Raw genomic sequence first — 13537 nt, 5'->3', positions numbered from 1 at the left:
CTATGCCTTGCATCCTCTTCTGTCACACCAACCCTCTGCATGTCCTCCTTCACTAACAGTCTTCTCTGAGGTCTCTCTCTTTTCCTCCTGCCTGGCAGCTCCATATTCAACACCCTTTGTCCAATATATCCACTATCCCTCCACTGTACATGTCCAAACCATCTCAGCCTCACCTCGTTAACTTTGTGTACAAACCGCTCAGCTTGAGCTGTTCTTCAAATGTACTCATTTCTAATCCCGCTCACTCCCCACAAAGAACTTAGCATTTTGAACTCTGCCATCCAGCTCCACCTCCTGTCTTTCTGTTAGTGCCACTGCTTCCAAACCATACATCATAGCAGGTCCTTTCTAGGTAAACCCTATCTTTCACTCTTGCTGCATTCCTCCACCCACTCCACCCTGCCTGCACTCCTTTTCACCTCTCTTGTGCACTGATCATGGGTTAGAAAGCCTTAAAAAAGAAACCTACAACATTGTTTGCCTTTCATAAGGCAAAATTTCAACTTACTAACTCAAACTTCTCAGAAAATAATTTGAAAATTTGAGTTTTTAAGCTGAAACTTTGAGATAATGATCCGAAATTCTCAAAAATGGCAAAAAAATGTTATTTTTGTTGTTGTCCTATATATTTGTTTAATATGTGCATTGAAGGACAAATCCTGGTCAAAAATGACTCCAAGATTTCTCACAGTGTTACTGGAGGCCAAAGTAATGCCATCCAGAGTAAGTATCTGGTTTGACACCATGTTTCTAAGATTTGTGGGGCCAAGAACAAGAATTTCAGTTTTATCTGAATTTAGAAGCAGGAAATTAGAGGTCATCCAGGCCTTTATGTCTTTAAGACATTCCTGCAGTTTAATTAATTGATGTGTGTCATCTGGCTTCATTGATAGGTAAAGCTGAGTATCATCTGCATAACAATGAAAATTGATGCAGTGCTTTCTAATAATACTGCCTAAGGGAAGCATGTATAATGTAAATAGAATTGGTCCTAGCACAGAACCCTGTGGAACTCCATAATTAACCTTAGTGTGTGAAGAAGACTCCCCATTTACATGAACAAATTGGAGTCTATTAGATAAATATGATTCAGACCACTGCAGTGCAGTACCTTTAATACCTATAGCAAGCTCTAATCTCTGTAATAAAATGTTATGGTCAACAGTATCAAAAGCTGCACTGAGGTCCAACAGGACAAGTACAGAGATGAGTCCACTGTCAGAGGCTCTAAGAAGATCATTAGTAACCTTCACTAATGCTGTTTCTGTACTGTGATGAATTCTGAAACCTGACTGAAACTCTTCAAATAAGCCGTTCAAGAATCTTTGAGAGAAAAGGAAGGTTGGAGATTGGCCTATAATTAGCTAGGATAGCTGCATCAAGTGATGGCTTTTTAAGTATGGGTTTAATTACAGCCACTTTGAAGGTCTGTGGTACATAGCCAACTAATAAAGACTGATTGATCATTTTTAAGATTGAAGCATCAATAATTGGAAAGACTTCTTTGAACAGTCTAGTAGGAATGGGATCTAATAAACATGTTGCTGGTTTGGAGGAAGCAACTATTGAAGTTAACGCTGAAAGATCAACTGGAGCGAAAGAGTCTAAACAAATACTTCAACAAAAGGCGATTTCAGCACTTTTTTCCCATCTGGATCACACTAGAACTGCCCCAGCTCCAAAACTACAACATCTACACACTTCAAACCTGGACTAGATTATTCTCAACTAATAGTAGAGTATTTAAAACCATGTGTGTGATTTGTGAAACCTTGATCTGATTTGTGAAACTTTGATAAAGACACATTTCAGCACTTTTTTCCATCTGGACCACACGACAACTGAACTGGACCCTGTGGTCTTTTTTGTTCGTCTGAACATGTTACATATGTGTACCAAATTTCATACATGTATGTGAAATTCCCACAGCAGTGGGAATTGAACTAAAGGTGGCGCTGTAGAGCCATTTTGAAAGGGCCATGCCTGAAACCATTAAAATACTTACATTTTCACCATACCTGACACGTGTGCAAAATTTCATGAGATTTTGAGCATGTTTAGGCCCTCAAAAAAGCAATTAATTTGCCTAAATGTCCAAAGCAATTACAATAGGACCTTTGCACAGGTTGTGCTCAGGCCCTAATAACCACCAACCAAGGTATGCATGTTACACAACATGTCAAACCTTGAAGCAGATCAACTAAAAAAAAAAAACACACCAGGTGCCACTTTTGTCAGCTAAGAACAGGAAACAGCGGCTATAATTCACACAGACTCACCAAAACTGGACAACAGAAGACTGGAGCAACATTGCCTGATCTGAGTCTGGATATCTGATGGAGCAGTCGTAATTTGGTGTAACCAAGATCCATGCATGCAAGCATTTTTAACAAAACTACCGTTCACTGGATTTTTTTTTTCCTCTTTTTTTCAGACAATTCTCTGTCTGGCACCAACAACTATGCTGCTTACCCCCCCCCCCCCCCCCAAAAAAAAAAAAAAATTACGATGTTCAGTTTGAACCTCAGCAGGTCTCCTCAACCGTGTCTAGATGCCATTTGCAATAGTGAGCAGTTGAGCAGGTGTGCCTAATAAAGTGTCCAGTGCCAATATTGACATGCTAACAAAAATCTAAGATGATAGCAATAGAAATTGTTTACCTGAAAGCCTTGCTAAGCTTTTGTAATCTCAATGCATTAATGCATTGTGTACTCAGAGTAGTTGAATACCAGTTCATATCCAATTCTTGCAGAACACTCAAAGTTTGTAGCGCAAAGAAGGTGAGTGAAGAGGCCAAGTCCAGTCATCATTATAGTCTTTTATTCTTCCAAGGCACAGCAGATGTGTTGGCAGGGCTAGAAGCTATCAGAATACATTCAGGGTGTGAATGAACACATCAGGTACACACACAGATCTACATTGTGTCACTCTCAGTGAATAGTCAGTGCTGCTACGCGCTCAGTAGGCCCAAAAAAATACAACGTTCTCCACCGTTCAACGAAATAAAAATATGCATTTGCTGATCTGGCTTCGTGTAGTGCTGTAATAAGTGTAATGCTTAATCATTTAATCCTGGATAGAAAAACTCCTTTTAAATATATTTTAGTGTTAACCCCCCCCCCCAAAAAAAATAAATAAATAAATAAAAAAATAAATAAATCTACTGTGCTAGACTGACAATATTGCCTGATATATGGTAAAAAATGTTGTTCTTGTTCTCAAACTGCCGGTCTCATCTAAAAAGAAAAAAATGAAACTTCTGCTGTCAATGTGGGACTACTGAGCTCAAACAGAAATATCTAAAAAAGAAAACAAAAAAGGATGCTGACTAAATCATTGGCTTTGCTAAAAACTTCCAAACAGTTCAACTGTTAGAGTCTGAGACCTCTCTGTCTCAGACTGAACCATCACCCACGAAACAATCAGCCAGTGCTCATTCATCACGGCATAACTGGACATGACCCCAGATGCCAGAGGGACTTTTCGCGCCACCTTCCCGGTGTGGTCAGACCTGAAGACCTGTCCAAAAGTGCCTTGGAGGAGTTTGGATATGGCTGGCTGTTGACGTCGAAATTCATCAAGCAGGCAGTCAGTCAGGTAGCAGCTGCACACCGAGACTCCACACCACCCATCTGGATCTCCATACGACCTGAACTCCTGCGGTCTGTTTTCCTTCCTCAGGAACTGCCCAATGGTCCTCTGTCCATGTACTCCCGCCTCAGAATCCCAGACAGATTCTATGGCATGAAGGTAAAATTTGGTGACGGGAGCTCAGCCACAGTATCTGTGAGCTCAGGTTGTGGAGGGAGACGCCAGAGTCAAATTGTGTTTCCTGGGTTACGCACTGGTCGACACCCAGGCCACGGCCCCAGACCTTGCAGCTCGGTCTTCATCCACAGCTTCTGGTGTTGAGAGCAGTTCCAGGTACTCACCTCATGCTCATAACCAGCCACTGGAAGAGGAATGGCTGGCTGAGCTCAAGGAGCTAGGATTTGAAAATAAAGATGGATTTTACAAAATAGTTACTTCCCTCATAAGTATTATAAATTCCATTCTTACTCTTTGAATACACTCAATAAATCAAATGAAAAAGCACAGTTAAGATAGCATTAACAATGTCAAGAGTTTTTCAAATCGAGGGATTTTACACATGCTGTACACTCTCACCATCTTCATTGCTGTCTTCAAAAGTGAGAACTTTGCGCACAGATGTGCAAGCAACACTTGTGCTGGGCCCTGAAAAAGGAAAGTAGGCTTTCTGTCATTCAGTTGTGCAGGTTTTGCACAAAATGACATTATGACAAAGTGTAAAGTGCTTGTGAATTATACGGGCATCACTGATCTATGCATTAAGCACAAGTTTCATTGAAAACCGATCCTAAATTAAAATGGAGACATACCTGGATTTGACTCAGGCCCCTGTGTTTCTTTCTGATCTGTGGTCTCCTTCAGTACAAACCACAGCTCCTTTGGTACAGGCACAGGAACCTTGCTCTTCTCGTCTTTTGAGGCTGCACCTACAAGGTACAGGAAAAGAAAAAAACAACCTTTTTTATCTAGACACAATAAACAAAACCTTTAATCAGATGAAAAACATTATAGTTGTTTGTTACCATCAGCTGATGATGCTTGAAGTTCGGTAGTTGTGTCGGAAGGGGGTATGGACAGTGCCGCAGAGGGAGCTACAACGGAAAAACGTGTTAGTCACCTCATAATTTACAATGTATGTGAGTGTTGGTGTTAGTAGCAACTCAAACACCCATACTCTTACTTCTCCTGTTTCTCATTGTTAAACAAATGGAAAATATCTCATTGCCACAGAAACTAAACAAATTTATTCTTCTAACCTCTACTTGTTGAAGCAGGAGGAGCAATATGAGTCAATGAACAATCCTTCATTCAGGTGTTAGTGCCTAGTGCTACTTGATCGCTTTTAATACAACACCCATAAAGGACAAAAGTGCATACTCACCCCTTGTGGTTGGTATCAATTCATGAAGGCAGGTATCAATTCATAGTCCTTACAGCAGTTAATATCATGCCAGCACACAACTGAACTATCGGAGGAATGTGGCCAGAACACAAACACAAGAACAACATGATATAACAGTTTAAGTTAAGGTTCAGTTTTGGAGGGCAATTCGTCGTGTAAAACAATTGTACTCCAGTTCTGAAACCTTTCATTAAAAACCTGTCTTTGCTCCTGAAGGCACTCTGGGTGTGGGTACTTCTGCTGCTGCTGCTGCTGGCCAGAGGTGGCAAAAGTACTGAGATTCTGTACTTAAGTAGAAGTACAAGTACTTGTGTTAAAAAATACTTTGGTAAAAGTTGAAGTACTAGTTCAACTTCTTTACTTAAGTAAAAGTAAAAAAGTACAGGCTCTGAAATGTACTCAAAGTAAGAAAGTAAAAGTAGCTCTTTGGAGGACGTTTTTGTGTAACGCAAATCATTCTATATTATTGTATAATATATTCTATATTATATTCTATATTATTGTAATAATATATAATAATACATGATACATACATGAGAATGTAATACATGAGAATACAAATGTTATTCCAATCTAAATTTTAATTCTAATGAATGCACTCAGCTTGAATCTGTTCTGTAGGACACAAACTGTGAAAGAGAATTTAAACCCAGCTCTGTGTCCTTCATAGTAGAGGGTGACTGTGCCTCCACCTAAACACCAAAATGAGGATCCTCAGGGGTTACAGTGGGACTCAGAAGGTGGAGGAACCCTAAGATCAGCTGTAGTGTCTCTGCATGGGGAGAAGAATCACAGCTTTCTATTGTAGCTGCAGTAAATGATGTTGGTGTGCAGGCTGTGATCAGCTGACCTGCTGCTCTCCCCTTCCTCTTTCTTACATCTTTGGAAATACAGCAGCTCTTCTTTTAGCTAGCAGACACACTGTGTGACAAACTGCACACACTTTGTGTGTTTGCTGATATTTGTTGAGCATTTAAAAACGTTGCATTTACCTGCCACATGTTACTCCCTTTATGCTCGCTCCTCTTCAGTATGTCCCGCGAGCACAACTTACGGACTCGGTCCGGCCCGCTGTAACCCCTGATTATAGCGCTCCTGAAGGCACTCTGGGTGTGGGTACATGGCCAGAACACAAACACAAGAACAACATGATATAACAGTTTAAGTTAAGGTTCAGTTTTGGAGGGCAATTCGTCGTGTAAAACAATTGTACTCCAGTTCTGAAACCTTTCATTAAAAACCTGTCTTTGCTCCTGAAGGCACTCTGGGTGTGGGTACTTCTGCTGCTGCTGCTGCTGCTGGCACAGTAACTACTTATGCAGAGATAGAGGAGAGGGGAGATATCAGACAGAAAATAGCCACGATCACTTCTGACCTTTAGTCAAGGTCGTGATGGTTTACTTACAGCTGTCGGCTTCAAGTTTTTCAGGTCAGACACTCAGCATTGCCTCCTCCAACTCTTTGTCATCATCCATTCCTGTGATTCAGGCAAGAATTAAATAAATAATTTACTTCATTTCACATCAAAATGTTATTAAAATATTAGTAAAATTAGCTACCAATGGGTTTGGTGGAGGTCCTTGTGCTAGCTGAGGCAGACTGATGCTTCTTGCGCAAGTACTGCTGCAGCTTATACATCCGTCTTCCTTGAATGCAGCTCTTTTCCATGATAAAGGCCGCGTAGCCATCACCTCTGCCATCCCAAATCTCCTTCCGTGTGCTCTTAGATGGTAAACCAAAGCCAACAAGCTGATCATCTTCACAGGACACTTCTGCTGCAGCACTCACTCTGCTGGCCTCATAATCCTGAAGAGACTTTATCTCCGGAAAACCCAGGGCATACTGTACCAATGACTGCAGGCTATCCTCACTATGCCTTTCAGCCATGGCGATCCCTGCAGCCTCTTCCTTCTGGACATTTTTCATCACATACATGGTGTACCCAACATCAATTTCCAGAAGCCACCGGAAAGATTTTCCTTTATATTTTACAAACTGCAGGATGTACTCTCCTTACACCTCGCGCCAGTCGGAGGCATCCCCTCCTCTGTGACGGACCACAGTCAGAGCATTCTGATGTACCAGGTCCTCCCTCATTGCTACAGACTTGTTCTGAACTTTGGTGTCCTTTTTTATCCGCCGACCTTCATCTGACGGGTCTTGGAGGAGGTATCCGAGTGGCCCCTTGCAGAACACCACACAGGTTTCACCTGGGTACAATACAACTTTCTTGTGCATCTTGACAGAAAAAAAAGGAAGAAATAAACATAATTTGATTTTTAAAAGATCATTTTGACACAAATACAGCGATTTCAGGTCATAATCACACGACCTTTGACCCCACAAAAAAAAAAAAGGACAAATTTATCAAAAGAAATATATTAAAAATAATGCTGCACATTGTGCTAGGGTTTAGACAGCAAGCTCCAGCAGAAAGGTGAGGAGACACAACAAGTGTTTTAAAGAGCACCGACAGGAGAATACATTTATTAAACTGTGGCCAGGGTTCAGCTGACTTAGTCAAAGCTTACTCTAGCTTACAATAGTTGGGATAAAACATTTATTTTATCCAGGCATTGCAAACTATTCTGTCTGTAATTAAAAATCATTCATGCTTGAGTCATTATTTGTTTATTCACAATTATTTATGTCACTTGCAGTAGTCAAGCTTAACCTAAAACTGCTAGCTATAGTGTCATAGCACCTAAGTATTGCTGGCAGATTTTCAGCATATGCCTATCATGTTTATTCATTAGCGAGCATCGCTCACCTTAGTCAGATATCGCCCACTGATTCCTTGCCATTACAACACAATCACTGTACACATCAATTCAAAATAGCAGCAGGTTCATTCATAATTTAGCGTGTCATCTCACTACGAGCCATTAATACGCTCTTTAATTACACTACACTAGTAACCTTTGTGTCCCAGCGGCCTCTTAGTGTTGGCAAAATATGGACAGAACTTTGTCAGAAACCCGCCGAGCTTATTTAACAGTACAATCTCTTAATGACACACATGAAAAAATAAAACATCATGTTCAATCATATTTAGCACGTCATTTCACCACAGCTAATAAACTGTGATCATGGTAGCCAAGCCACGGAAGGACTGCACCAGTACATGAATTGACAACGAACACTTGTGATCCTGGAGCCGCATATTCATTGTGTAGATTTACTCTTATTTCCAACAAGCTTTCTTACCTTTAATAAATGAACACGGGGCACTGATTGCTGTAGCGAGCAGTGGGTTAACTGTCCGGTCTCGGCAAAAGTTTCAAAGTGGAAATTTTCAGAAGTACCGCATCGCAAACGCACAACAGCGCCACAAGGGTCATAGTGGCCAAAAATATATTCCATCCGTAGTGGTTTAGCACTACCACAGAGAAGCACTTCCCCGGGCTTGTTGTCTTGTCTTGTTGTTATAAAAAGAAAAAAAAAAAAAAAAAAAAATGCAGCTGGGTAGGAGCTTGTGTTGGCGGGGTGTGCGGCACCAAGCACAAGGTCTAGCAACCACCGTCTGGCACTACAATCCCACACTTGTAGCGCCAGAGGGCGGAGTCGAACTCACGTTTTAACGCTGCGAGTCCAACGCGCTACCCCCTAGGCTACCCAGCCACTCCAGAATGAATAATGGTGAAGGCGGTATTTGAATTTAACCTGGAGGTTCCATTGGCGGGAGGGGAGGGGCTATGAGCTGAGTGGGTGTGTAGGTTTGGCAGAGCCAACTTGTGTGAGCTACTGTTGCTTTTTTCCGTGCAAGAGCCTTGAAGCTTTGTATCGCTGATGGTGCTAGGTAAGAATGCTGTTTCTATGTATGTTGTTTTTGAGAAGCTGAAGTTGGTTTCCGATTGCAGCTTCCGATTGGGGAGATGGCTAAAGGGCCATTCCACTGAATTTTTGGCTACCTTCAGCATGTTTAATCTGCTCTAGTTAAAAATCTACAACACGTACACACTTGAAACCTGGACTGGATTACTCTGCACTAATAGCAGAGTATTGAAAAGCATGTGTGTGATTTGTGAAACCTTGATGTGATTTGTGAAACTTTAATAAAGGCACATTTCAGCACTTTTTATGCATCTGGGTCACACTGGAAGTGCCCCAGCTCCAAAACTACAACAGCTACACACTTGAAACCTGGACTAGATTATTCTCAAGTGATAGCAGAGTGTTTAAAAGCATGTGTGTGATCTGTGAAACCTTGATGTGATTTGTGAAACTTCAATAAAGGCACATTTCAGCACTTTTTATGCATCTGGACCACACGACAACTGAAGTCCTCCTTCTCTGAAATTTGTATTCTTTTGCTGTAATTTCCAGTGATGTCAGTAACGCGCTACTTAGTAACGCGTTACTCTAATCTGACTAGTTTTTCTCGGTAAGGAGTAATCTAAGGCGTTACTATTTGCAGTCCAGTAATCAGATTAAAGTTACTTGTCCAAGTGACTGTGCGTTACTTTTTTGCATTTTCCTCAGTACAAAGATATATTTTTGCTTTCTTCTTGCATCTCCGGTAATGACGTCTGGCAGATGCGACAGTTAAATCCCGTTTTCAGCATGAGGACAATAACAGCACAGCGACACAAAGGTAAACAATGGAGGGAGGAGAGAGATGCGCGTTTTCCAGCTGAAATCCAGACACTATAGTGAGTCAGTGTCAGCTAAAGATGACAACATCAAGGTTAGCTGTGCACTTTGTGCTGGCGACAAAGTGCTATCTAGCTTCAAAAACACTATGTCAGACATGAAGTAACATCTGGAGTCACGGCGCAGTCAAACTTACAGAGCGAGTGGCAACAGTGGCGAAGCAGAGCTGCGGCTAATGCAGGAGCCCCCCAGCACCCAAGTGGGGGAGAGCTGAAGAAGTTGAAAAGCCCTCTACTATAGTATGTAGTAGAGGCTGGTATTGTGCCAAAAAGTGATTGTCTGCCAAACAGCAATTTTCGGTATTTGCCAAAAAAAATAAATAAATAAAAATCATTGTCTGTATTTAAACGTCTGTAAATGACTTGTTGACCTATAATCTGTGAAGTATATATCAAACTTATCTCTCATGAATGATATCAGGTGATTCATGACCACTCAAACTGAGTGGTAGATGCTCCACTCAGTTTTTGGCAAAGTGATTTCTATATATTTGTTTTTTTGTTTTTCCAAGGTAAAAAGTGTCTGACATTAAAAATATCTTTTTAAAGAGAAATGTGGCTCAGAGGCTGCAGAAATCACAACAAATATAACATCACAGTTATATAAAGATATTTGAAGTGGCCAAGCCACTCATAAATCATGTTGACTGCACTCAGTTTAGCAATATAAGCAAAGACATTACACATAAAAGCACATAGAAACATCTGAATCACTTTATGACAGACGATCACTTTTGGCACGCTGGTGAAAGTAACTAATAAAGTAACTAGTAATCTAACTTAGTTACTTCTAAAATGAAGTAATCAGTAAAGTAACTAAGTTACTTTTTAAAGGAGTAATCAGTAATCAGTAGTCGGACTACTTTTTCAAGGTAACTATACCATCACTGGTTATTTCCACTTTTAACTTTGATTTTTTTCATCTTCAGTGTAGCAAGATTTGGTCTTGTGTTGTTTTTATCTCTGATAGCAACTGGGATAATGCTTCCAACAAGTTCATGATGTCTTTCTTGTGGTATGAACATTTTGCTGTTCTTTAACACAGAAAGTACTCCTACATAAGTGCTTGTTTTTGAGTGTGGTGTATGTGCTTAAACCCCCAGTTGGTCATGGTAGATGGCTGTTCACACTGACGATGGGAAGGCCCCATCCTGACTTTGGAGCTGTTTTCCTAACCTCTAAAAATCTGTGGTGTTAATGTGTACATTTATGGCTTTGCCTTGCTTTTGTGTGCTTTCCAGGAGGTAGTAATGTTGGAGACACGTTGCCACAGGGTCAGTTGTCTAACATCCCATGGAGACGGACTGGAGTTAAATATGGCAATAATGAGGCGTATTTTGATGGGACAGAAGAAATAGATGCTATTGTGGACAAATGCGGTACAAAGATGCCCTTATTTGAGCAGCACTTATTTGATCAGTGGTTTGGTTGCAGTTAGAAGCTTTTTATAGTCGGGATTTGTCATCCTTGTTTTCCAGGTACGACCGCGATGGCAGAGATCCAGGGTGCAATTGAAGCCTGTGTGAAGCTCAGTGGGATGCCTGACCTGACCTTGTCCTTTATGGTTGGATCATTTGTGCATAGATTTTAGTGGTCTGCTTTGTGTAGCTGTAAAGGTAATTCACGCTTGATGTTTTTGATGGCAGAATCCTGGTCTTCTCGATGACGCGAGTTTCCACCCGTGCGTTCGGTTTAGGCGCCGGTAGTCGGAGCGCGTCCTGTCATTGATCCCAGCGGATGGAAAGTTCACGCTCATGACCTACCGCGTCAGCTCTCAAAAGTAAGTGCAGCCATCATTTGCTGACTTGTTGCAAAAATGAATTCAGCTTCAATAGATTGAAATAGCAGTATTCACAACACTAATTCTTGCCTTCTGTTTGTCAGCACCTTCAAGTTTTTTGTAGCTATTTCAACAACACAGCTGATGGTGTGTCTTGGTGTGCTCACATATACCACAAGACACATCCAACAACACAGCACAATGCCATACAAAATAGTAAAAGTACACGATGAAGCCTATAAAAGTAGTGCAATGTCTCAGAGTACAGGGGCTGTGTGTCTTTAAAGTGCCTTTGCACAAGAGAACAGTCCATAGTGCAGGTTTGGGTTCATATTTGTTCATATAGTTTCAGTGCAAAATACATTCACATTTTCTGATCAAAACCTGATGTAGGTAAACTGAATGTACAAAGTGTCCCTGAAGCATGATGTTCTTCTGCTAGTCATACTCCATCTTTTGCCTGATGGGAGAAAATTGAAGAGGTGATGTGCAGGGTGGGAGGAGTCAGCGATGATGCTGATGACGCTCCTGGTAGTTCTACTTTTTCAAGCTGCGTTTGTCCCCATTAGTTGCGTTACCGCGCCAAGTCAGGACTGAACTAAAATCAAGGGACAGAACACGACAGAAGTGCGCTTAACTTGACAGTGTTGAAGAACTGCATTGGCCGAGCCTCTGTTAGCCCTGTGGGTGAACTGATGGGGGTCTACAGTGATGTGGGACAGATTCTTACAAATTCAAACACCTTCATAATAACTGAAGTGAGAGCAGCAAGTCTGTAATTATTAAGACAGGTGATGTTATTCTTCTTAGGCACTGTGCGTGAGCTGCTACTCCCCCGCATATGTCAGCATAGCTCCTGTGGCCTAGCAAGCATGACAGCACCCGGTACAGAGTGGTGAAGATGGAGGCCGAAGTTTTGCTCCCTTTTTTTGTTTGTGTTTATTGAATCGTTGAGGAAGTCGAGCAATTGTACCGTGGTCGCAGGCGTGCGTTCTATCTCAGGCTGAGAGCTAATCATGTTCAGGTAAGGTAAGCTTGATTTGTCTGTAAGCTTTTACCCATGAAATGATGAGCTATTTACTTAAGGCTTAGTGAATGATCTGCAATGAAATGTACAGATTTATTTTCTGTTTCTAAAATAAGAAAAATAAAAATGTAAGATAAAGTATAACATTTCCAAATAATGATTGAATCTTGTAGCTGGTCTGTTTTGAAGATAAACGTATTTGACACTTGAGTGTTTTCAGTGCATTAGTATTAGTTGCTTTGATGACTTAAAATAAGCCAAATCCTACCTTATAACTAAAGATGTGTTGTGTTGTTCTTGCTCGTTTTCTTAACTAGAGCAGACCCTTGCAGTGCAGGATGAACATGAGTGTCCCAGTCGTGGAGCGCTTGTTTAACCAGAAAGACACCAGAGCCGATTTTGGGCCGAGTAGGGAGTCTGTGGCAATGCTGCTGAATATATTGAAGCAAGATGGGCGACATGGATGGGGTGCCACAATTGAGATCTTGGTTTTGTTTTTTTGGTTGGCAAGTGGCACATCCTACAGAGTGGTCTGAAGAGTGTTTGGGATGCCTCGTTCAACTGTCCGCTACATTGTCCATAGAATCACAGAGGAGGTGGTAGCCATTGGCCACCAGGTCATCTAGCTGCCAAAGAGCCTTGAGGACCTGCATGTAGTGTCCCATGGGTTTGCGGGGCTGGCACGCCACAGAGGCGTTCTGAAGATGGTGCGTGCAATGGACGGCTGCCACATCGGCATCAAGTGTCCAAGTGGCCCTGATGGTCAGTGCTACAGGAACGGGAAACTCTTCCCATCCATCGTCCTGCAAGCAGTTTGTGAGCACCAGGGCCGCTTCATTGACACATATGTGGGCTGGCCTGGGTCAGTGCATGACTCCAGGGTGCTCCGCCACAGCCCACTGTACAGGCAGTCAGTCTACCCTCGTCCAGGGCATTTTTTGCTTGCAGATGGAGGATAGCCATGTCTCCAACATCCACTCGCCCTCATCACTCCCTACAAGAGAACAGTACATGGTGTGGCAGCCCAGCGCTTCAACAGCCACCATTCCAGGGCACGCTGTATTATAGAAGGTGCTTCTGGAATG

General features: G+C 41.8%; 1 long non-coding RNA gene across 1 annotated transcript; it reads right to left on the bottom strand.

Annotated features, from left to right (window-relative positions):
• Positions 1-3100: 3100 nt before the first annotated feature.
• Positions 3101-5231, bottom strand: LOC115782266 (uncharacterized). Its single transcript, XR_004020125.1, has 4 exons — positions 4614-5231; positions 4401-4517; positions 4168-4236; positions 3101-3985 (listed from the first exon to the last, which is right to left on the bottom strand). It is a non-coding gene; the product is annotated as an uncharacterized LOC115782266 (long non-coding RNA).
• Between the last annotated feature and the right edge of the window lie 8306 nt (positions 5232-13537).

This window comes from Archocentrus centrarchus, chromosome 6 (assembly GCF_007364275.1).
Source record: "Archocentrus centrarchus isolate MPI-CPG fArcCen1 chromosome 6, fArcCen1, whole genome shotgun sequence".
NCBI lineage: Eukaryota > Metazoa > Chordata > Actinopteri > Cichliformes > Cichlidae > Archocentrus > Archocentrus centrarchus.
Note: the sequence above shows the minus strand (reverse complement) of the source record. Positions and strands in the feature narration are given on the sequence as shown.